Source organism: Anopheles coluzzii, chromosome 3, assembly GCF_943734685.1.
Source record: "Anopheles coluzzii chromosome 3, AcolN3, whole genome shotgun sequence".
NCBI lineage: Eukaryota > Metazoa > Arthropoda > Insecta > Diptera > Culicidae > Anopheles > Anopheles coluzzii.
Window position 1 is genome coordinate 62333571 of NC_064671.1, and position 25542 is coordinate 62359112.

The following is a 25542-nucleotide window of genomic DNA, read 5'->3' on the forward strand; positions in this document are numbered from 1 at the left end:
CAGAAAAAAACAGATACATTACAAACATAGCTCACCGCACGGATATATTTTCTTTTATTATAAACTAAAATTTCCACAAAATTGTTGGTACAAGCCAACTATCAAAAAGAGTACAAACTATGGATTTACAAGCTTATGTTTTTCCTACAGAAAATGCAGCTCTCCAAGAACAGCCGTCCAACACTCGAGACCGACACCTAAACTCGACCGATCGAGAGGATGATCGTACGAACACGGCAGGCGATGTGGAAGCTTTCGGTCAACTAGTGCGGTCTATTTATAAAAGTAGCTCCCAAGATATCGCGCGTCTCTACCAAGGGATGGCGATGTATGTGTGTGTGTTGTGATCTCATTGCACTATTCCCTCCGAAAAGTGCGCCAAAGGAAGGATAAGTTTCTTCGCCCGCTAAGTAAATAACGCACTGCGGTCGTTCCGTGCTCTGTGTATGTACGGCACAGCAAATTACGCAGAGGACCGACACACGGCACAGGTAACTTTTATCAGCAGCAATCGCCGCTACACGGCGGGGAAGGATGGGATGGATATCATCAACCAACTCTAGCAGATATCACGTTTACAGCCGTACAGAATCGTTTATCATTACTCTAGTCTCCGGTGCGTTTAGCTGGGCACACATGGGACGTCATGTACAACATACACTTCAAATTCTGCATCTTTCAACTGTAACGTGTACTGGAGTCATTTTAAGGTGCTCAAATTTCTCGTTGTTTTACGATTGTTTGCTCACCCCCTACAATCGGATGGGATGTCGCTTGTCCATTTTTACGAACACACATTCCAAGGCTGTGTAGCGAACTGGGGTTCGCACGTGCTCCGAGCGAAGTGGCGGGATTGTGTAATCCGCCTGCGAGCGATTAACCAACTAGAGTATGCAGGAATATGAGGTGAGTTGTTTTAGGTCAAAATCGAAGCCATCTCATTGGCTTGAAATCATTAGATTATCTTCATACTATTGACACAACGCAGTGCATAAGAATGGCAATGAAAGGAATCAAAAAGACAGAGTGACTGCAAGGATTTGAATCATTCACTCATTATTTTGTCATTCATTTTGTGCAGTGAATCACTCGTTTCCTATTCAACACACTCACTCTCCAATCTCGAATACGATCTTCTCATACATGACTCAATTCACTCTGAGTGAGTTGTTAGTTTTCTAGAGATTGAAGAATGATTTGAACTGTAAACGGCTCACTCATACTATTTACGCGAGTGGTCGATCGTAAAAGTTGAGTTGAAAAATTCATCAGAAGATCCCTGTTATAAATAGTTAACGCTATCCACAATAGAATAATCACCATTATTCAAAAGGTTTAGTTCGATCACATATTTCGGTCCTTCATCAAATGATCGCCAAAGCACCTCAATCATCCAATGCTGCAGATATTCCACCATAAGCCCCTAAAAGCCTGGATCCTAATGTAAATGTACGCACTAAAGCACGTCCGGAGATTCGTGAGATACTGGCAACGTGTATCAGTGGGATATGATATCAGAAAGCAAACACACATAAAAGTCCATCTTCACCGAGCTGAACTTTGTCACGATCTGCTCTAAAAGCCCCTCCAAGCCAGGGTTTTTTTTATGACAATGCAGTAAAGAATTGCTGTGATAAGAAACCCGACGTCAAGTTCACAGCTAATAGTGAATATACGCAATTAAAAACACTGCCATCTGTTTTGGGACTGCATCGCGTTCCAGCTGAGAAACAACCGGGAATTCAGTCGCAGTCCGTCACAGAGGGAGGCGCAGAATCGTTTAACCACTGTATTAAAACACACATTCTTCGCGAGTGACATACTTACTACTCCAAGGCTTGCTAGTCAGCGCTAGTGGAAGATCGTTGACACTAGCGATATTTTCTTCACTGAAAGATGACTAATTCTCAGGTATGTATTATGAAGGATCATCTTAAAAAACAACCTGCCGGCGCCCAACAGTGTTACAGCGAACCGGTGAGCCTATCCGTTAACACTAACGTCTTCAATACCACTGTGCTGCGAGCTTTGGAAACTTCTCATCGACACTATTTCACAGCCCGGGCATACTTCATTGCGCGTGGCGTCATCAAGTTTGCCCACTCGATCAAGCAAAACCGGAACGGAACAGAACGGGCTCTGTGCAAAGCTCTCTTACGTCATCAGAATTGATCTCTCCCTCGTGGAGCAGAGCATGGGGAAGGTGTGATACATCTACGGTCCTTTTTTGGTTCCTCCGCCGATCACTGTGAGCAACGTATAGGCAACAAAGAAAAAACGTTTCGGTAGGTGATTTACACCTTGCGCATATTTTATCTTTGACTCTCGCTCTCTCTCTCTCTCTCTCACATTCTCTTTCTCAACAGTGGCAAACAACACAGTTTCACAACAAAACGGGTGCATTTGAAGGAATGGTGTGGTAAACGCGTCATAGCTCTGTGTTCGTAGAATTCTCAGCTAATCCCTAACTAATTATAATTCCACAGGGAAGAGATTGAACTGCAAAATCCCTCAACATGTCGCAAACACGATGGCACACCAAGCCGGCACCACCGTCCAATACGGCCAAAGCCACATGGGCTTTGAAAACCGGTTTTGCATCATATATTTATGCATTCCCCGTGCCTTTACGTGTCTCTTCTAACCGAGCCCAATAGCCTCACTCTACCACCACCAGGCCGAGTAGTCCCAAATCCAAAACCAGTCGCGTAGATATGCCTGACCACCATATCTTCAACTGAATGCCGGCCGTCGATTGCTTCCCCCCCAACGATCAAGTCGACCCGCTCTCTTTCGGACACCTTCCGATTTATCATCCACACGCCTGAAAGGTGCGTCCTTAGCGTGCAAATGGAATCGCGAAACACTTGCAAGCGCGATCACTTGCTCTAGCCTCCGGCGGCGGCAAATCTTGTTTTCGATCGTGGTGTGTCATTCGAACATTGGCCAGCTTCGGGCATGATGACGTTTACATCTGGTGGTGGTGGGTAGCGTTATTTTGTTTATTTTCGTTACCCAGTGCAATAAAACATTCGGTCATGGTCGTGTCGTACGCTCTCCACTCGGACTATACCACCATCGTGACACGCTGTTTAACCTCCCAGAAGGTCAGCGTTAGTCAATAACACATTATTTTATTACATTCTAAACACTAGTTTAAAGTGTATTCTTGGCCATTTGAATCCTGTAGATTTGGTTTCTTTTGTCGAATTCGAAATCAAGAATCTACAGGGTATTTCAAATTGTGAACAAGGTTAGCCTCATGCGAGAACGAACCCCAAACTAGAGATGAGAATTTTGATCCGAACCTACTGGGGTCGTTGTGTTTCTTGGATAAACTAGAAATCCTAGAAAACGAAGTGAAGCTTTATAACTTCGATCTGGAATTAGGTTCAATGGACCAACATTATACTTCTGATTCTATCCTGATGAGAAACAGATACGGTTCCTTTGCGTAAAATAGGAAATATTCCCATCACTATCGTAACCCTTGATACAAGTTAGTTAGAAGAAACGCAGATAACATTAATTCCACAAATGCCGCACAACAAGCTTCGGCAGATTGCACTAACAGAGTATACTGGAATCTAATCTACGTGCGATTGGAAACACCAGCAACACAGGACATTGAGCAAAACCTGTTTCAAATTAATTCACACCATAACAGCGATAAAACTGATAAAAAAAAAAAACCGGACAGCGAACGTCTACGGTATCGACGGTCTACGGTTTTTGCCATATAATTGACGTATTCAACTGTAAATTGAATTATTTCAAAAGCTGTTTTATCTAATTGATGCGGATTTAGCCTAACAGTCGGCCTGATAAGCAACCGGCGATAAGGCAGACACTCTAAATGAGATAAGGCGTATGTAGAGGGTTTGCTAGAGCGGTTTTGATTCTCACATTTCGTAACGAGCTGATATTACCCACTTACGTAGCCAGGCTCCTGATAGCTCTTTGAAGAATTGGAGGGACTTCACAAGGAGTTTAATGTATCTTATCTATCGGTAACTATGTGGATTCAATCGTGTAATTAATCTTAAGCATTATGTAGCTGATATAGCTGAATACGCCTTAATGTAACATGGCCAAAACAATGTAATTTTGTCACATTGAGGCTTTCAGCAGAATGATACAGCAAAGTAGTAGATAACATTTTTAAAAGGTTTCTACCGACTAGAGACATTTAAAACCACCGATCTACCGCTTTTTCAGATGATAATAGCTTAGATATCCCAGCGTTGCGAGCATCTGCCGATAATGATTTGCGAACAGACAACATTATTGCCACGAACTAAAGCCAACGGACGTCGTTGCTAATGGCTTCATTAGAGACGCTCTGTGTAGATACAAGTGCATCTTGAGACCAGGGGGAAGGGGCGTTTGGGCAACCTCTTCAGCTTTCGACGTTATGGCGAGACAAACCACTTCCGCTGTAATCACCACACGAACGGCCGAAGAGGCAGCAGCAGTAAGCAAAATCTTCCCTGTATCGAGGCTTACCATGTTTGTAGGATACCGTATCCTCCAATGTGAAGGAAACACGTCCCATCTCACCCGATGCCCGATTACTACTAATGAACGTTACATTTATGCAGTGCAGGTTTACTTCACTGCAGCAACTTCGCGTGCATTGGTGAGTTCATTTAAATTCCAACCTCCAGAGCTCGTTCGGAAACAAGTTGGTTTGATGCAACCAACTCGCGACACAGACGCACCGACCGTCCGTGCCGGTGCCACACTCTATAGCTCTCTCTCTCTCCCTCAATGCATTGCTAGTTGAGTTGCAATGCAATGCAAACATCGGTGGTGCAGGAGGTAGTCGGTACGCTACTGCACGTTACACCACCGATAGTATGTAAATGTCGTACCCGCTGCTGGGTATACTACCGTCGGTAAGGAAGAGAGTTGACATTTACGTGAGGCAATCGTATTTGTACGTGTATGCCGCCGCGTCAACAATTCGCGGGGAATACGAACTACTCATCACCCCCCGGGAACAGTGATCGCACTCCAAATGTGGCACACACATTTTTACTTTATTGGTTTTTGTTTAGCATTGAGTCACACCGAATTATTAAGTTCCGTACCAGCAAAAAACAAACAAACTTCACGAAGCAATAAACACGTTTAGCACGATGCACACACCAAACTGGCTTGCGTATGGCCACGCATCAAAAGGGAAACACACTCTTAAACACCCGCCACCACATTGCAGCAAAACATTGGCACCGTGACGAACTGCCCAAGATGACACATAAACACTTACGCGAATGCTAAACGCTAAAAAAGCAAGCATGCTCAACTGCGAAAGTGTAAAACGTATGCCGTCGCAAGGAAGCGGGAGAATCAATAAACACTTAAAACGGGGGAGAGATCCCAAAAACTTCAAATAGACCATGTACACAAGACTATTTTGTTACCTTTTTTATCGGCACTTTAGAACACTTTCATACACAACACTTGTCGGGCGAACCGACGACCACGTCGACGACAGTATCCCCCGAGTGGTTTGCATTTCACAGTGAGAAGGGACACAACAACATCGCCCTTGTGTTGATGAGCATAGATTCTCAAGGACCAAGCACCTTTATCAAACTTTAAACATGTCCCCTTTTGCTATTGTTGTTCTAGCAGTTGTTTCAAGTTTTGTAATTAGCTCACCGATAAGTAACTGCCCCTCCCTGTAGTTACGATTTTCTTTGCTAAAATGTATTCATTTTCATTTCACAAAGCGATAAAATGTATTCTTCCACTGAGATAGTAATCAAACAACAAATAAATCGGCTTTGATGAGTAATTTTCGTTGGCACCAATGCAATCAGCAATTAAACGATAATAGCTCGCTTAATTGCCTGTTCCTTGCACAGTACAGTGTATATGCATGAGCGCCTGTATCCACAGCGCATCGGTATGGCGCGGCCACGAGGCTGGTGGCCGGTCACTTATGGGGGTAGTGTTTCAGGAGACGGGTGCAACGATTTCTATTAGAATTTTACGTCCGTGTATCATCATCGAGTACATCATCATCGATAGCTGAACGCAACCGTTCCAAAGCCAAACAAGATGTTTAGAGAAACAACAAACGAGGTCATCAAAATGTAAATATAGACACACATACACTGCGATTCCGAATGGAAACGTCGATCGTTACTGCAATGTGTGGTGCGTTTCCCACACGCTTTCGTTTTATTCTAGCTTTTTTTAAATATATTTTTCAGATCAATATTTTCGAATCAAAATAATAACACAATCAACCATAAAGCGTTGCTTGAGGTAGTAATAGTAGTAATAGGTAGTAGAGAACGGCACTACTTTATCGATCTGGTTGAAGATAGGTAGCATTAATGCACGAAGAAGTGAGCATCGGTCTGTTGTAAGAAATTATTCCGGCTAGGTCACCACAAAACCTCGATAAAACAAACACACACACACATACATCCATTAGCACGGCCAGTGCATTTCATTACAGTTGCAGGTTTGCAAACGTAAACGCATCCCAAAAGCCATCCACATAACCCACCAACCAACACACCCAGCAGCGCACGTGGTGCATTATTAAGTGAGAAAAAGTTCTGCTGAAGGACGTCAGGCATACACAGTAGCGTGTTTGGCTCATTAGGATAAATTGCAGCTTTACAATTATCAGCAGTTATGGATGACTAAACTTATGTTAATGAAGTTTTTTTTTTGTTATTGGAGTGTTTTAGGAGACGACAACGCTACATTGCTGCATTTTCGGTGTTTCTAACCGTTGGCGTATTATTGCCTGTAAAAACTAGTGTTGAGTAAAACTGATTAAGATCCAAGAATTCAATGAATCTGAATCTTGGTTAGAAAGATATATGAATCTCCAAAATTCGCGCAAATGCAATATTTTGAAAATCATATATGTTTAAACATTCACGAATCCCTGGAGATTAATGAATCTTAATGGATTCAGCAATGTTATAGATTCATTAATCTTTGAAGATTAATTAATCTTTCGAGATTTATAAATCCTTGTAGAATCATAAATCTTGAGAGATTCTTTTATCTTTGGACATTTATGAATCTTTAAAGATTTCAAGGTCATTGGAGGTTAGGTTCGACATTTGAATCCCTCATCGCTAAAGGTTCATATGAATGAATCTCAACAAAAGATTCATGAAACCTAACACTAGTAACAACGTTCACTATTAGCTTTCAAGTGTCAGAATGTGATTATACAAAGCGCAGAAAGTAGATGTGCTATTAATTGATACCCTTTTCTGAATGTTTTCGCAAGTACGAAAGAATAGAACGGTGAAACAGAAATTTCTATGTCTAATTCTAACACATAGTTCACACAATTACCTAGTAAAAAAAGAAGCGTATCTGCAACTTCCTCCTGTCATGTGGTGATGAGTGAGTAGTAATTACAAATTCCACTTTCGTTACCACATCGTGCACCAGTATAACAAACTTTAGTCGTCTCGTTGACTTTGCTGTGAGTGTTCGGCTTGTGCAACCGATAACAACAAAACAAGGGGGGTGAGTTTTGAAAGTGGACAAACCATGGGTATAATTAACTCACTGTACCTTCCATCCATTGTTTGCATACTGTTCTTTCACCTTGGGACCGGTAGTTTGCTAGATATTGTTGTTGCGCTGCTGAAAATTGGCAACACGTAACCCTAAGCAGCGCATGTAGCGCGTTAACGTAAATCATTTTAAAAACCATGCGTGGCCCTCACCGCGTGCGTAAAAAAGAGTCGTTTAGTATGATTTTTTATGGCAGCTAATTTTTTGCTAGCGAAAAATAAAACAAACAACAATACACATACATCACCGCCCTGCCCATACGTTCAATTTCCACTGTGGAGGAGATATGCTTTTGAACAACCGAGCAAATGAAGAAATAATTTAAATTCCACATGCATCACCTACTCCAAAAAGCACCGCACAGACACACACACAAACATACATCCACAAAAAGTACTAATGTTCATGGTGTGCCTTTGTGCTCTTCACCTGCAAACACGGAAAGGCTACTCCGTACAACAACATCAGCCACTGACCTGGAACGGGACAAATTGAAGACGAACAAAAACTGGACGTTCTACGTACCACAACCCAAGTTTGCATGATGAGCCTCAACCACACCTGCCTTTAGTACCTTTTGCCAATGTACAACGATAAACTGAACGTTCCAGTGACTGAAACATGAAACTAGAAACCGAAGAGCAGTGGCCGGCGAGAGAGCTTTACTGGACGAGATACAACAAAAATAACAACAAAAAAGAATAACCCAGCAAGTGCCATACCCAATGCCCGCACCTTCCCTGCCCGTGGTCAGAGGGAAAAATAAAACCCATGAATATGTCACAAAATGGAATGTGGGCTCACTGGATGGTAATATGCACCTAGATGGCGCTGGTGGTGTTAGTGGTATTGCGGTTACGTGTACGGGGCATAGGGGGCAAAATGGACCCCCATTATTAGACGGGACTAATAAATTCAAAAGCTCAAGATGTATTGATAACAGTATGTTATCCATACTATGTCGGTTTCTATATCGACAGTTATAAAAAAAAACTATCAGAAGAAATATTAATTATGATTCATTATGTTTGTGATACCAGCAGAAAGCGCTCTATAAAGGCCATATTACATTACAGGAATAATTCCGGAATTTATCTGTCGCTGACCTCATTTGAAAGAGAAATTCCCTCCGCAAGTGTATAGCACACTTGGAATAATGGAACGGAATTTAAGTAAAGCATGTCTTTCTGTTTCAAATAACTATTTTGTGTAGAAGCATTCGTCTATTTGATAGCAAGACGTATCCATTATTCGGCCGAGATAAAAGCTGTCAAATGCGTTTTGACGAAACAAATCTATTCCAAATTCCTCAATGTGATAGGGTCTTAACAAATAACTTAGATATAGGATGATCTTCTTTAATGTAAAAGAAGGCAATGAATTTGAATTCCGCTAGTACAAATTGCGTATTAAAGTTTTGACTACAAATCGACCAAAAAACTAACAATGGGGCGCTTTCCGTTTTAAGTTCGTAGCCTGAAAATTCAGCCTGTCATCTGTTTGCATTGTGCAGTTTTCGAGCAGCTATCAAAGTGGGTATAATATACAGGTAGACTTATTCCTAAGTTTATGTATTTAGAAGGCTGATTTTTATCGCTTCTGCTTCTGAATGAAGATTTTAAGAATGTTTTGTGTATTCGTCAAGCTACCAGAAAGCCTGTTAGAGCTAAAGTTTTCACGCGTCCTTTTAAAAAATGACGTTCAAATTTGGTTATAAATACAACCTATGAGACCACCTGGTCTACATAAACTTTGATTCTAGATTCACCCACCTGATCTCTTCAATGCACCTTGGGGTAAATGTAAGCACACCGTGTTTTGCCATTTTTTCGAGCAGGTACTCGAATCTAATTCTAGCTTTGAGGCTAGAATAATCAAGACTGAAAATTGCAAGCTAGGTTTATGTGTGGTTTTGTATGGAGTGTTTGCATGATTTCAGCCTCCAACTGTCAAACTCCATACAAAATGCTGACTAGACTCGTGAAGGGCCTCAATATTCATTTTTTCTACTTTACATTTAAGATTATGAGATGATGTTTTCCATTTTTTTCTTTAATTTTAGCAATGGTTAGCAAGAAATTTTACTCGAAAGCCTAAAAAGGCCGGCATATCCGCGTAAGCCGTCACGCCAAGTAGAAAAAAGATATTTTTAAATATTAGAATTTTAGAAGCCTTGTAATTATTTTAATCCCAAAATGAATCGGAGAAGTACAGAATAACGAGTCAGTTATATTGTTCTGAGATAACTTATAGCAAGGGTCGGCTGCTGGGTACTAATAAGTCTCGAAAGCTTGTCGAACCCGGCATGACCGCGTAAGGCCTAGGCGTAATGGCTACCATTGAAGAGATAAAATCATAAAACTTAAAAAAAAACATGCTTAGCATGACCGTTTTACCCCAAGTTCCCATACATTAGCGTGCCGAAGAGCAACCCGTGCGACTAAATACTCATGATAGACTTTACAAGTCCGTTACTACCGAAGGGTGAGGGGGAAGTGGGGACAACCAATAGCACAATCCGTCACGCGAAACCACCACCGCCCGATGTAATGTGCTGGGCGGCCTGACATTATCACCATCGTGCACTGGAGATTGGGGAGGATGGCAAAAATCGTGGTGCCCGGTAACCGCCCGCGATTGCGAGAGATCGCAAGCCAAACAATCGCGCGTATGACATTTGTCGCGTCCGCTCTCTCACGTTAACTGGGCGACACACAACACTCTGCCGCTCTTAACTGATTGGTTACATCGGTTGTGCGCGCGCGCCCGCGCTTTGTCAATCAGTTTGCGCTTCGCTTCATCGCCCACCGCCGCACCAAAGCCCTTCCAATTCCAATGGGGTAAAGCTTCACGGTACCTCCACGCGGCGCAAGTGCAATTACGTGCGAGGGTAAGGGTAGCGTTGTACGCCGCCGTGCGATTTCGCGCGATTTTAAATCTGTGGAATGTGCGCGCACCACTCTCGTTGACAGTATAGAGAGCGTGTACACGACAGCGTTTAACGATCGCCGCCGGGTGGCACCCGACAGACACACACACGCTACACACAAAAGGCTTCTGATTAATTATCTCTTTCTAGCGCAGCTTTGGCGGATGGAATGACGTCCGTTTGGGCCGCCCGATGACGTTCGCTTTTACAATCGGACACACTTATTGTGCACACAACCGCATCGAAAAAGTATTACTAAGTCAGCTATTTTAATTGATCTTACCGCGTGGAACCCTCCCCCTTGGCCGTACCACAGGCTATCGCAGCACGAAGCGTAGATTTAGCTAAAAGTTTCTAAGCTCTGAGCTAAAAACCGGCACACAAACGTGTACCACCCATCTCCTCTCATACACGTCGATCCTTAATTTATGTCCCCGTAATTGTTGGCAACCAAAGTACGATTTTAAAAGTGAAGGAAAAAAGAAGTTCAGAAAATAATTCACCTGTACAGAACCAACCGGGCATATATTGCCACCTTACAAGCACACCCAGTTGTTCCTCCGATGCTGTTTACATCCGATCCGAGCAGCTTGGAGCAACAAAGCGCACACAACCAGCATGACACGCATTGCTCTGCTTAGTTTCACGTACCCCTTCCCCGCTACATCCAACCCTCCCCTTCTCGTTACAAACGACGACCCACACATAAGGATAACAAATTTGTAATTTAAATCCCAAGCTTCGCTAATATTTGTCCGATAAATCAACTGCCGGGTGTACGAGAACCAGCTTACCCCCCGGCCGAACCGGACACTAACGGGGGTTCACGTTAATATGTGTATACGGGCCAGTTAAAGTAAAGATGTTCACTCGGGCGTTTGTGTGTGTGGTTCATTTTTTTGCGCAAAGCTACGCCCTCCATTATCCACCGACTATAAATACAGTGTAAACCACCCGCGGCGCGGCGGTCCACTATAGGCCGGGAAACTAAACGTCAAAACAAAATGGACGTTTGCGCACCCTCGGCTCGACGCGACCTACGCAACAGGAGCGGGAGTCCCCCACTGGCCACCACAGCACCGCAAAATCCAAAGAAGCGAGTTGAAAATACCTTTCGCTATCGTTTCAATAAACCTCCAGAATAGAACACCAACGCGTATAGGGAAGATCGTCTCGTCCCGGAGTGCGGAGGAGGAGATAATTTGGACTTGAAACCAAGAGCGCGAAAAGCGAAAAGATCGTAAATCGTGCAAACCCTACCTTCACGTCGGTTTTGTTGCAGGTGGTGATAGGGCGGCTGCTCTAGTGCGGAGGTTTTTGTTCGCAACTGTGTGTGCGCGCACATCTGTGCGCCATTCGTTAAGTCCTGCGATCGCAAACGGTTCCCAAACACCAGCACACGGCTCATCCTCTAAAACCGGCGGGAGACCCACCGCTAACCGCGAGTCGTCGACCTTACGCACCAGCGTGCCGGGCGTACGTGCCGCTGTACAATTCACCATTCGGATTCTTCACCCATAAAAACCGCGATTTCAGTCTGCTGTTCGTGCGTGTGTGAGTTTCTTGGCTTTGTAGTCTAGAAATTGGAGGAAATACGGCAAGACAGCAATGCGATCTTCGGTTCGTGTCCAGAAATAGGACTGTGGACGACTTTCGGTACATATCATGCTGTACAAAAAGCGGTAGGTATCTTCTTCACACACCGTGTGTCTCCATCGAGTCACGACCTATTCCATCTATTCCACCGGACGACACACAGTTTAATGCTTCCGACTGTTCCGAAAATCACATTAGCAAGATGATCGGTTTTATAGCAATTTACAAGTTTAAAGGGCTTGTCATCGGAGAACTTATGTCTACCTATATATAGAATCATACATTGAGCTCGAATGCTCGACTGGTAATGATCCTAACTTACTCCTTCTCATTTCCTAGCCGTTTTAGCTGCTCTAGCCGAGCGATAGACGTATACCTTTAATTCTCACCCCTTGTTTGATAGAATTTCCGCGTTACCTGTGAGTTAGGCCAGTGTTTCAGGCCTTCATCAATGTCCAACTCGTCGCAATCTTGATCCATACGTTTTATCGGTTGGGGGAAAAGGGTTACGCGACAGTGAATTCCCCAATGTGCACCGACTCGGATGTTCTATCCTCGTGACTCGGAGTCGCCCCGTAGCGGATCGATATAGATGAATGTTTATTAAACTGGTCGAGGTTACACCGATTGTTTATCGAAAATCCAACCACCGTGTGCTAGATAGGCAAAGCCGAACCTGCCAGAAAAAAGCGATAGTATTGGTACCCACACCATGCCAATGGCTTCCAACCTCGCTTCAAGGTTTCTCCGCCACACGACGTTTGGGAAATTTTATTGGATGGCCACCTCCGGTACCACCTTTGCGCACCGTACCGTGATCTACCACCCCCCGTCATGTGAGTACAGCACAACAGCGCGCCTGTACTAGATGGCAGGATTTGGCAGCAGTTTCGATGTACGGGAAAGAATAAACATTCGCAATTTCCTCGCACCTAATCGGGGCGGGGTGTTGTACACCTCGTCCGAAAACGTTGGAACGGTACCCTAACCTAACCCCCCTTTCGCCGGCTTAATCCACCACAGGATGCACACACACAAACACGGTGGATTAATCGAATCGATCGGTCGTAACACCATCCGTCGATTTCCCACTCAATTAAATAATGCTGGCATATTTCCATCTGCCTATGCCCCAAGACCACCCCTCTGCTCTGGCGATGCTTCGGAACCCGTGTGCCCGTGAGTTGCTACAACCGTTGCAGCGGATTTTAATTTCAGTTTTTGGCTGATTTCGTAATGAATCCGTACGAGCAGGAAATTAACGTTATGTATTGATCTTTAAGTTAGATTCTTGTCTAAGCCTAGTCGAGTAGAGGATTTATTTCCCCCTGACAAATGAAGCAATATAATGCAATTTCGAACTTACCTTATACTAGAATTCATTAGTAATAATAGTAGTTAAAGCGACGATTGTGCGGGCAGATCTGCAAATAAAAAAGGGGAAAAGGCTTTATTAATTATACCGTCAGATGAAAAGCCGCTACTGGTACCATCGTTCACTCTCAATTTATGAAGCATAAAATGTGTTTCTATTTTTACAATTGATTCCAGGAATCGAACAATCCTATTCTTCCATCGCAAAATCCATCCGCCGATCGCAAAACCCCAACCATCAGGACGTCAATGTGGAAAGGATTAAACGAGAAAAAAAACCTTCTTCACTGTGGGGGAGCAGTGGTGTGGCTAGTAATGTTGACCTTACGCGTGCCGATTTTCTTTTTCTTCTTCTTCGTATCGCCAATTGACACGTGAAACTACCCTGTGAAAAGGCGTGTGAATTTCACCCAGCAGGTTAAACACATAAATACCAAACCATCAGGTGTCAGGAGGTTCTGCACAAATGCTATATTTATTCCACCCCTATTATGCCCCCGCAAGTCGCACAAAAGTAACGTCATCCGATACCATCCACGCATTTGCAGCACAAAGACTTTCTTACTTATAGGGAAAATGAAACGAAAGCGAACGCGAGAAGAGAAGTTACGTAATTTCGTGTTTTTTTTTCATCACACAACCAGAATGAATACGGTTCGTTCATTATTGAAAACTCGCCTGACCTATTGGATTTGCTGTTGAGGTCGACCCAAGTGGCTTATGGGAACGCAGAAGGTCCCTTGGTTTGACTTGGCGTTTGCAAAGTTATTTTTTCCATCCGCTAAACCGCTTGCCATTTCAACGCAAATGAAGAGTTAAGTTCAAGTGTTGCGCCCGCTAGCGCTGGTAATTTGAGACAAGAATAAATCGTCAAGCATCGTTAATCGATCGAATATTCGCATGCCAACTTCTAGCCATGAACCATGGGAGGGGATTGTCGAAGCACAATGACCTCGGGATGAAATTGAAAGGCCGAGTCCAGCAATCATGCTAACTGGATCATCGCTTTGTGCTTAGAACTGTTGAAATTAAAAATAGACCTGTGCTTGCCAATTACAACGAAAAGGCTAGAAACAAAGTGCTGCCGTTAGCACGATTAAGCTCTGCTCAACTCTTAGCAAAGAGGAGCTGTTCCAGGTCACAACTAATCAGTGGTTTCATAAAACCGGTACAATGACTCAAACACTCTCTGATTTGTTTGTAGCTTCATGTACAATTCATTGCTACAACCTTCTGAAAACGCTTAACGTGGGAACAGCGACCATATGACAAGGTACGCACGTGTGCCATATACATTACACACTGGTAACGCTTTGGTGACGTGTTATCACCTAGTTTTGCAATCATTATGACCTCAATGCCGGTACCACGCTCCAGGGAGGGTGCAAATGAATTCGATGACGTCCGATCCGAACACGCTCAGCGGCGCTCTCCAGCGTTAAGTGGAGCAGCAGCGCGCAATTCCCCGCGTCATCAAGCTTTTTCCTAAAAGCAGTCACTGTACCATAACATTGCGAATGACGTCACCTCCTGCCGCCTTTCCTACTTGGAAGAAGCACACTCATCGGCACGAATCATCGAAAGGTTGGTGGCCAGTCATGTGCAACACATTCGCATTTAGAGCGCGCTCTGCCGGAAGCAACTTCTTCGTGAACCGCTCCCAAACCCAGACACAGGCGGTTCGTCTCCTGTACATTTCATTTCCCTGTCGGCTAAGTTCAGTCAGCCTCGCGGACAGAACAATACGCATTCGACCGCCTTCGCTAAGTGGACGATAAACTGGATCAGAGCAGAGCACACTGCGTGGTGTACACTTGCGGAAAGCTATCGACGTCCGCCTGCCCATCAGGTGCGTCAGAGTCTGCCGTCACTCTGGCGTCATGCCTGCTCGCGTACGGATGGATGAAAATTTACGTAGCAAAGAAGTTGTTAATTAGTGAACAAGTTTGATACCATCGATGAGCGGGCGGAGAGCTGTAGTGCGTACAACCGGTACCCCCAAACGCAGTGCCGCGCGGTCGGTGTTGAAATGTTTGTCTACCATTTTTTGAAAACAAACACTGCGCCCAAGTGTCCCCATCCGTGTGGAACCGGTACAGACGGATGCTTTGGGCACGACGAAGCGGAAGAAAATGTGTGTCAATGAATGGCGTTTAGATGCGTTTTAGCAGCACGAAAATTGATACGACAAACTCGATAACAGTTTGGTACACGGAGCAGAATAATAACTCCTTTTTTGGGTATTCAATCGATCAAACATGATGGTTTTTGTTTTAAAACATAATAATTAAATAATTGTTTATTATGAAGATACTACACAACAACACAAGCTCGTTTGTAGTGCCAAATACAGGGTTTGCCAAGTCACTTTCTAATATGCACATAATTATTCACCACCTCCAAGATGTTTTCCAACAGCTGCCAGATGATTTATTTGCTTCATAATAAAATTTCAGCTTTTACACATGATTTTCAACACATCATAAAGAACTGTCTCCAGCTGAACTGAACTCAATCCAACTTGAGTCGTGTTAGAAATTAAAAAACAATATTGTGATGAAAATGAAATATCAAATTGATGTGGATTAACATGTTACACGCGGTGAATAACAATTTTTAAATTCGAAAGTTTAAACACTGTAATACAAGATTTTCCAAGTCACGTTCGACTGTGCACATAACTATTCACGGCATCCAAGATGTTTTCCAACAGCTATCAGATGGTGTATTTGCTTCACAATAAAATTTCAGTTTCAACACACTATTTTCAACACATAACAAAAAACTGTCAAACTCAATCCAGGACGAGTCGTGTTGAAAATCATGCTGAAGAAATTAAAAATTATTATCATGGAAATGAAATCTCAGATTTATGTGGATCTTAAACGCGGTGAATAACAACGTTTACTTTCGAAAGTAACTTGAAAAACCGTGTAATATCAAAAACATTTTAATAGCAAAGCAATTAAAGACAGACATAAAAGCACAACGATTTTGTAAAAAAGTGTAAAAATTAAAAACGTTGTCGATTTACAACTGTCAATGAGGTCCCACATGAGGACACAAACTGAAAATGTGAAAATTTCTTATGTAATACCTAAAACCTGCTCATGACAGTTTTTTGAACAGCTTCTAAATGCTCCCGATAATTAAAACCACAAGACAAAAGGCTAGCTAAAACCCTTAGCCAACATATATTCTCCATACGCCAGAGTGCGTGACATACCTCACTAATCAAACGCCGAAGGAACAGAATAGAGACCGGAGCGCGGGGTCACTACTTTTTTCACGAAACCTAGGTCCAGAAATAGGTATCATTTCTCAACGCACCTGCGTCTCGTTAACTCGTGGACCGACCGCGCGCATCACTCTTCACACTGACCAGCAACACACACCACACTTTACCATTGCTTTTTTTTTACTTGCACGTGAATAGAAAGTCGAAAAAAGAATGATTTCCTTCGGCCACTCTCGTGGATAATGGTGAAAAATAATGCTACCGTCTACCGCACCAAACGCACAGGGAAACGAGATGGAAGGCAGAATGCAGGACGCGAGAGGCTTCTAGAAAGCGATCTTCAAGAGATAGAAAAATAGTAAGGAAACGTTTAGTGTTCTATTTCCTACACGAGGCGGGCATCCATACCACATACGCGCGCGGTTGGATTACGAGCGAGGGTCGGGGGGGTGCGATTGGATAGATGAAAGACTTGGAAGAAATTCGAAACTTTATCGGTAATGACCCTCTTTAGGTAATAGGACACCTTTCATCAAACGACCAGTTAAACCAGGAACCGTTGTTGTACAATACGCATGAACGGCTACTTTTACTAACGTTACAAAAGCGTACTTTTGAAGTTGAAGTTGTAACATAGCTGACAGCTTCTGGTTTAACTTTTGTTACTGAGAAAAATATAAATCAGTATAATTTTCTCTTGCATCATTTCAAAATTGGAACTAACTTTCACACTTGGGAGTTATCGCAGATTATGCAAAATGAGTGATTGCTAGCACCGAGCGAACGAGACAGCTTGACGATCATTTGTGTCTTGTGCTTATCCCGTTTTAAAAATAACACCAGAATTAGCTCCATACGTGAAATTGAGAAGAATGTTACCATGGAATTCAATCAATATTGGCTTCACATACACGTATGTTCAAATTTGATTATTTAAACGTCATTGAAAAGAATCAATATAATTAAGCTGATTCAAATATTTGAAATGATTTCAGTGATTTCCGTATTAATTTCAATAATGTTAAGAATGTACTATCTTGACAGAAAAGAAGTAGTTGCTTCTCCAAAGACTGCTTAAAGCTGTTTATCAGACCTACAAATAAAACGATCCTAAATTGACGTTGATTTTGAGTTGATAAAAAACATTGACAAAATAACGTGATGTTATGACATTACACTGATAATATACAAATACATTGTGAGCAGCAGCATGTGTAATTCGGTATATAAACGAATGCTATGCACGAAAGATCAAACTCGCCACCGTCCTCCATATCCCATCGCTACACAAACACCAAAAATATACCGGTTGGCATAATCAAATAGCTACCGTTCATGCAATGCTATTTTAGTACCCTTCAAACTCAATAGCAAAACAACGGCACCAACAACAAAAACCCTCCAAAAAATAGAAACAAAACATTTATCGATTCATGCCATGGCCACGTTTTCATACTATCTGAAAACTATTACGTCAACCGCGTGCACTGAAAACGCGCGGTGCCGTTCTGCGACATTTTCAACACACGGCCACGCGGTCGTGCGGAAACATGTGCTCACAGATCAAACCAGCACAAGCGCATAAACAAAGCACATAAACAACTGCATTGTGCCCGGCATATGTTTCGCTTTGCTTCCAAACTGTCCCCACCCTTATCATCATCACGTCACACCACTAACGTACATCATCACAACACATGGCGCGGAAAACAGAGTTTTGAAACATTCCATCCAACAAATATCTGAACCTCATCGAACAGGATCAAATGGGTGTGTTTTTGGCTGCGCTTTAGATCCATTTGAACGTTTTATAGTCACAGTAGCATCATGCACTCGCTAGTTGTGAACGTACAATGCAGCATATTGCGAACAACCGACACAAACAGATAAACGGTCCAAAAATGCATCCATGCAGAACTCAGATCCAGATCCAACGTTCGGTGGGTGTTTGATTTTGCAGATGTGAAAAATACGTCTAAAACAAGTAAAACTGTGAACGCACTGATATGTAAGTAAGCAATATACAAATGTCATCACGTACGACAAAGGCTTGATCGACAGCTCAGTTGAATGTGACCGGCAATCGATTGCCCAACAGCGATCCGAAAAGGAAGTGAAAGCCTTTTCCATATACTGAAAGTTTACACGTATGGAACGTAGCGATTTGTCGAGTTCAGTTAATTAAAAGAGCGTTTATAGGAAACTTTAACACCTTCCACCTTTTTTCCATACACACAATCGATGACACTATTAAGGTTAATGACCCTTTGTGCTAATGTGTTTTGCGTGCTTTTGCATTTTGATTTAATTTATAGGTTTGATGGTTTCTCATTTCAAACGATAAATTTGTTTATGACTGATGATGATTTTTAATGGCGGGTTAGGACGTTGATCTTTAGTAAAAAGTAATTGAATAATTTTCGGCTTGATAGAGTGTTATGGTATACAACAATTCATATCGCATTAGCAAAACAGATAATGACCATATTATTGCTAATGCTTCCTCTCCAAGCGAAATGTATGAAAAGGTTAATGACATGACCTTAAAACATGCCTACCAAGTTTACCATAAAGAGTAAAAAGCCATATGAATTAGGGTACTGCATGACCGTGTCTTCCCATCGTTCTAACGCAACACAAGTCTTGAGTTGTGAAAATGTTGTAATATTAAAATACGATATACAAGTAATCAATTTATTAGTAAATATTTTTATATTTTCAAGTAAAGAATGACAATAAAACGATTATTTTATAGATTACCACTGAGAATAGATTACCACTGAGAATAGATTACCACTGAGCTAAAATTAATGAAGGGTTTCTTAGCTTTACTACTGCTACATATTTATCATAATTTGTCACAATATGTCGTAACGCCATATGTCATATATAGCAACAAAAATAACCTTTACGTAAAGTTCAGAAAGTACGCTAACTATGTACCAAATATACTCAAAGTATCAGTTTACCTCACTTCAAACTTGTCTGAAATCAAATCTAAAATTTCGGGTATTTTCTAAAATGTGTTTTCCCGTGTTAATACGATTAATATGTTAAACCCAATAACAGAAAAAATACATAAAATGGACAATACAAAATCCTACTGAACAAAAGAAAATTTCATAGAAATTTGAAATGAGAACAAACACAATTTGCATAACAATTAACTAGGATTCAAATTGACTCACACGCTATCTAAAATACAGTAAAAATGTTTGTTAAATCTTGGCAATCGTTAAACAATTCCATTACATTACACATACCCATATCTTTTCCAATTTCGAATCTCACAACTCACAGCCTCAAACCACTCATTCGTCACAGAAATTGTAGCTTACGACAACTCTCCACTGACTGCAACTTCTGCATTACAACTCGCTCTCTGGTGGGACTCCTCCAACATCCAACCCCCTCACCTCATTGGCATATTTTGACACTTCGGAGAAAGAAGCAAAACCACTGCCGGGTGGGGTTTGGACATTTTTGGGACCGCTGTTGTGTGTATGGGCGCCTCACCAAAATGTCTCTATGATCCACATACTACACACCCACGCAGCACACATTGTTCATCAAAATTTCCCACTTTAGCACACAACGAAGAGGCCGTGGAATGGGCGGTCGGCGGCCAGCAGCATCATCGTACCGGCATTTTAGGCGAGGCAAAGGCAAATAAAAGCCTCCACCCACCCCCGGCGTCAACTACCATTAGGATGTCTCACAAGCGCTCCGTGTGCGTGTGTGCAGCAAAAGTGACAAAGCATCAGCAGCGTGCACCTAAGCCATTAGAGAAATAGAGACACAGCGGGCGCGGCCACAATGGAAGAAGCGAGGGAAGCGAACAACAACAGTTGCCGACAAGATGAACGAATGCTGAATTATAAATAATGATGAGCAAGCAAATGAGCTGCCCGCCCCGTTTGGTGTTTTTTTTTTTGTGGTGCGGTTTTTCAGCTTCTAACACTATCGCACATCCAAATCCCCCGCAATCCCACCCACACTACTCACGCTCAAAATCGTGCTAAAGACACATTCTCGCTGTACCAAATTCAAGCGCACACATATGTATGGGATGGCATGGCTCCCCCCGGGCAAGGGAAAAGAGAAGCAAAAACGTACCCATAATACACTATTTTGTCGCTGTAAGCAGTTCCGTTTTCTATCCACGCCACACCATGGGGGGTTCTGCCGTCTTTAACTCTCATCGACGTTCTTGTTTCATTTCCGCCCGGCGGCGACGGCGGCAGTCAACCGCACTTTACACAAAGTGTATGTGTTTCTTCTGCACTGCTTATAGTTCGTTCGTTCTACATAAGACAACGCTTTTGCACAGAGATCGATCGGGGAACATTCTGGTCGGCGGTTTGGTCCGAGAACACATCTTGTCATAAAATGCGACCTTTTCCCGGGGAACTTTTCGTCGTCGGTCTCGAAACAAGGCTACAAGGATACAATGCTGACATTTGCTTCGATAAGAGCGACACTCATACACACACTCACACAAACCCTTCACATCCTCAGTCATAATCCTTTCAAACAATCCATTCGCTAATGGAAGAACACACTCTCTTTTAGAACCGATTTTGGCCCTGCCTTTATCCGTTTTCCTGCTCTACAACAGCCCAGGCTAGATCAAGAGAAATCCCTCAGCTTCATGAGTGTATGTTTGTGTGCATGTGCGTGTGTGTGTTTATGTGTATGTAGGGCGCCGTCGTTTCGAGTGCGCGCCTGGGGAGCAGTTGAGAAAAGTCATCTGCCACCCCAGGGGGTCGGTCTCTCCGGGTACATTGCCGGGACGTACTCCGCTACAGGGAGGAAACAAGGTGCGCCGTCGAAATCTCATCATCTCATCGCTTATGACGTCATTCGATCCCCTTGACCGAAAAACTGTCATCCGCTGTTGTTCGTACACACAAGAGGTTTTTGATGCTGGCAAACCACCACCACCACCTACCTACCTCCCTACAAGCATCGCCACACTACCACCAACCGGGTGGTTCACTCTACTAGCCCAGCAGCAGCTGCTGGATGCCGCCATACCCATTTCGAAGCTTGGGCAAGCTTCCAAACCCGTCTCTCACGTCATATGAGCTCACACACTCCGGAGCAAGTGTCGCCATCTAGGACGGGAATGTGTATCGTCTCTCTTCGCGCGAGAAAATGAGCAAATGAGGAAAATCACCACCTCACATCGTAGAGAGGCGCAAGCGAAAATTATGAAAACTTATGAGAAAAGAGCTGGTGAGAAGAGGCGCACCTCTTCAAGATCGCTACGGTTTGGACTAGAACCCTGCCTCTCTCATCTCACCAATTGCAAGGGAAGAGAAGAGTTCTCGTACACAGCGGACGAGAGAGAGAGAGAGAGTATATCTGTTCAACATCTTTCTCAAGAGGACGGGTACGCTGAGTTGAGATAAGATTATTTCATATCTGAGGTGAGAAGATCGATTTGATATCTAATGGTGAGAAAAGTGTTGATGCTGAGGAAGACAACACACACAACACAACTCACTCGCTCGATGAGAATGTCAACAAATGAGAAAACGTGAAAAGTGTAGAAATGTTGCTTATATTCCCTTCATCAGATACTCTTTCTCTTTCTTTCTCGAATACTGATTTTTGGAAGGCTTATGATGATCGTAATAATAAAATAAAAAGACCCAGAGTAGAAAACTAGGTCAGTATTATCATTTTTTTCACATTCCACATGGAGGGCAATAGTTAGATTGGCCCTGGATGGTGAATCAAATGCTGGCTGATGCTCTTTATCGGTACTTTCAAATACGATTAAGCTGATGTGAATGTGTGTGCATTCTAACTGTACATACCAATGTACATACTTAAAAGTTCCTTGCCATTTAGAATCACAACACATGGCATTTATTTTAATAGACTCATTGACTAGTAACAACCACAAGTAAAAGATACGAATATAGCCGACAACTAAATCGACAACACCACCCAGGAACCTCAAAGTTTCCTTTAATAATCTTAGAATATGTCTCCTTGTACACTTTTAAATTACATTAGCCCGGGACCAGCTCATTGCTATTATGGTCCATGCCAGCTCTTTTAATAAACGATATATGAGCATTTTGACTTATAGCTAAGACTAGTGTGCCCCTTACAATAATGTGGCATGATATTTTACTTTTAGGTTAATTTTACTCTTCAATTATAGCGTTAAGCCACCAATTTTTGAAATAAATTCTACCTTAAGAGTTAATATTCATTGCATGTTAAGAGTAAAATCCTTAAAATGGATGGACACTAATTTCATCCTGACGGAACAAAAAAGCACCAACAATAGTGCTACTCAATACGTTTAACAAAACTATCACGCATGTGGCCAAATCTTTTCTTCATCAAACGTGTCACGGTGGAGGTTTGTTATGAACACACACAAACACATACACATACAAACACATGCTCACGCACACACCCCAAAATACCAATGCCAATTTGACCGTGGCGAGGTAACATGATGGATATGGGGATGACGGCGGTTTCTGCCCATGTTGGGACGGCTCCTCGCTTGGCGCTCTTCGCATCATTATTCTTTTTTTGGCAGCTTCAATGCCAACTGCTTTTGCGTGTGCAGAACCACGAACGGAACACAATTTATTGTGGGCCGCCATCGTCGTTTTGATCCAATATAAAACCAACCACACCACACGCACCTTTACAGCCCACCATTATGTAATCTAAAGGGTATTGAAAAGAAAGCTAGATATAAGCGTAACCTGACGTCCACACTTCCACTATATACAAGCCAAACACACATAGGATTGTCCGATATGGGTTTGGGGATTTTTGGAGCGAGTCAGAGCCCAGATAGCTTATTTCCTGCTATATTGTTCCTACCATTAGCTTCTTCCATTCATATTCAAACGTATCTCAATGTCGGTAGGCGAAAAATGTAATCACCACAATTGGGCACGATTAAATACAAATCATTTCACTTGAAAATCACAGCCAAAATTAGTTCACTGAGACAGCGCTTTGTCAGCGATCGAATGAGCCAACGAAACAAGATTTTATTTTCGTTTTCAGTGCAATGTCGTCTGTTATATGAAACTACCATTCACTACACGCATACAAATTGTGTTAAATGAAGAATTTGTTTAATTTACATTGGTATCGTTTAACAAATATTGAAAAAAAGAAAAACCAATCCAATCTTAATAACAATGTTAAGCTATATTTTATGATACAACATACAGTGAATATATATACAAGAGCATTCTGGACATTCTATAGCATTCAAATATTTGGTTGTTTTGGATATTTTAATATTTGGATGAAAGCAATAAAATTTAAATTTTAATCCATTTTGAAAAATATGAAATGAATGACTGAAAATTAGCAATATTCATAATACTATGGAAGATAAAAAAGAACTTGAGCTCCAATTGTGCCTATTGTAAAGCATTTGGAAGCATCTCACAGTCAAGGTACCGTGTTGCTTCGAATTAATGATAATTAAGATATTTTTGGGATGGAATAGTTTCTTACTAATTCAAATTTTATAGGTCATACCTCTGCATAATTGACATAACTGAAGCAAACCTTCCAAATTAAAAAAAAAATAAGATCATCAATCCATTCGTCTAATCTACCTTCATATGTCGTTGTTTTTATGCTATTATCACTGTCATTTTTGTGCGATTAGTCACAATTTAATTGGGCTGTCTGAAATTTTAAACAAGATAAAACGTCTTGCTTTGAATTCATTGTTGTTTTCATGTAGATAACTATATCAACAATAGATTACAATGTACTTCAATACTACAATGTACCATATTAATGTGAATTATCGAAGAAATTGCATTAGAATCGGTTTGAAACGAAACAGCCTCGTATAAAATATTTATTTATGGCGACATCAGGACCCACCAGGAGTTAGACACATTTGAATTTAGTACATCATGACATTCACGAAAAATTAAAAATCGACTTGGCCTGAGGCACGATATGAATAAATTCAATAAAAATATGAAGAATACCCAAAGTTTGAAGCTATCCGTAATATTAACCTTAATTGTTTTATCAGCGTATGTAACTATCGAACTACACCGATAATTATTACTGCGATGTTTGTCTTTCTTTGTCGAGGAAATGCTTTTTTTTCTAAGCGTCGTTTGATTTGTTTGGTCGAGATTGTCAGACCATGCCCCTTTCTACTACTCTATAGCAGACAGACCGCAGCCTAATAACAGCAAGCTACTGTGTACTCTAACACACTCTGAGTGTTGCTTTCTCTCAACTAATCGCGATTCGTCTGCTAATCAAAAATTAATCTCTATTAGCTTCTGACTCACCTTCTGCGTTTAACGGGCATAAACCACCATCCTACCTCTTTCTCTCCCGCCCCGTGTAATCTACGTTACGGGTTTCAACAGCTCTTTAAAAAAAAATCCGATTTTCCTTACTCATTCCTATGCAGGGATCTTAGCAGCTACCGAGAGCGTGCTGTTGTTACTACTCAAATCTAATTAATTCGTTTTCAGGTCAACGATGAAATGGCCAACGGTGTTGTGTGTATGTTGCGGAGCCAAGCTGTTGGAAAAAAAACTACGACACACCCTTTTACCCCCACACGACTACTGCCCCACTGGACATACCGCCCCGGATACCGGCAAAATCCATATGGCCGTGCGCGTCCAGAGACTGAACCATCCATCGCCCGTCGACAAACCTCACTCTTTAAACCTATTACCTACCCGAGCAGAAAAGAAAATCCACAGACGGGGTAGATGCGTGTGCGCGTGTGTTGTGCGACGTTACCCTGTTGAGAGGGCCGGGAAGGGAAGAAGCTCACACCGGTGGTGCAACTTTTACT

General features: G+C 42.3%; 1 protein-coding gene and 1 long non-coding RNA gene across 21 annotated transcripts in view; one reads left to right on the forward strand and one right to left on the reverse strand.

Moving 5' to 3' along the window:
- LOC120954918 (plasma membrane calcium-transporting ATPase 1) overlaps positions 1-25542 on the reverse strand; it is a 65803-nt gene that overhangs the window by 26400 nt on the left and 13861 nt on the right. For 16 of the 20 annotated variants that reach the window (XM_040375250.2, XM_040375242.2, XM_040375245.2 and 13 more), the window contains one exon: positions 13458-13515. The gene's annotated coding sequence lies outside the window, so the exon portion shown is untranslated. Of the gene's footprint in view, positions 1-129; positions 266-1823; positions 1998-13457; positions 13516-25542 lie in introns of those variants that run through there. The other 4 variants (XM_040375254.2, XM_040375256.2, XM_040375253.2 and 1 more) reach the window with 4 other exon arrangements.
- Positions 1822-13447, forward strand: LOC120954920 (uncharacterized). Its single transcript, XR_005751754.2, has 4 exons — positions 1822-1911; positions 2027-2285; positions 2367-2419; positions 2487-13447. It is a non-coding gene; the product is annotated as an uncharacterized LOC120954920 (long non-coding RNA).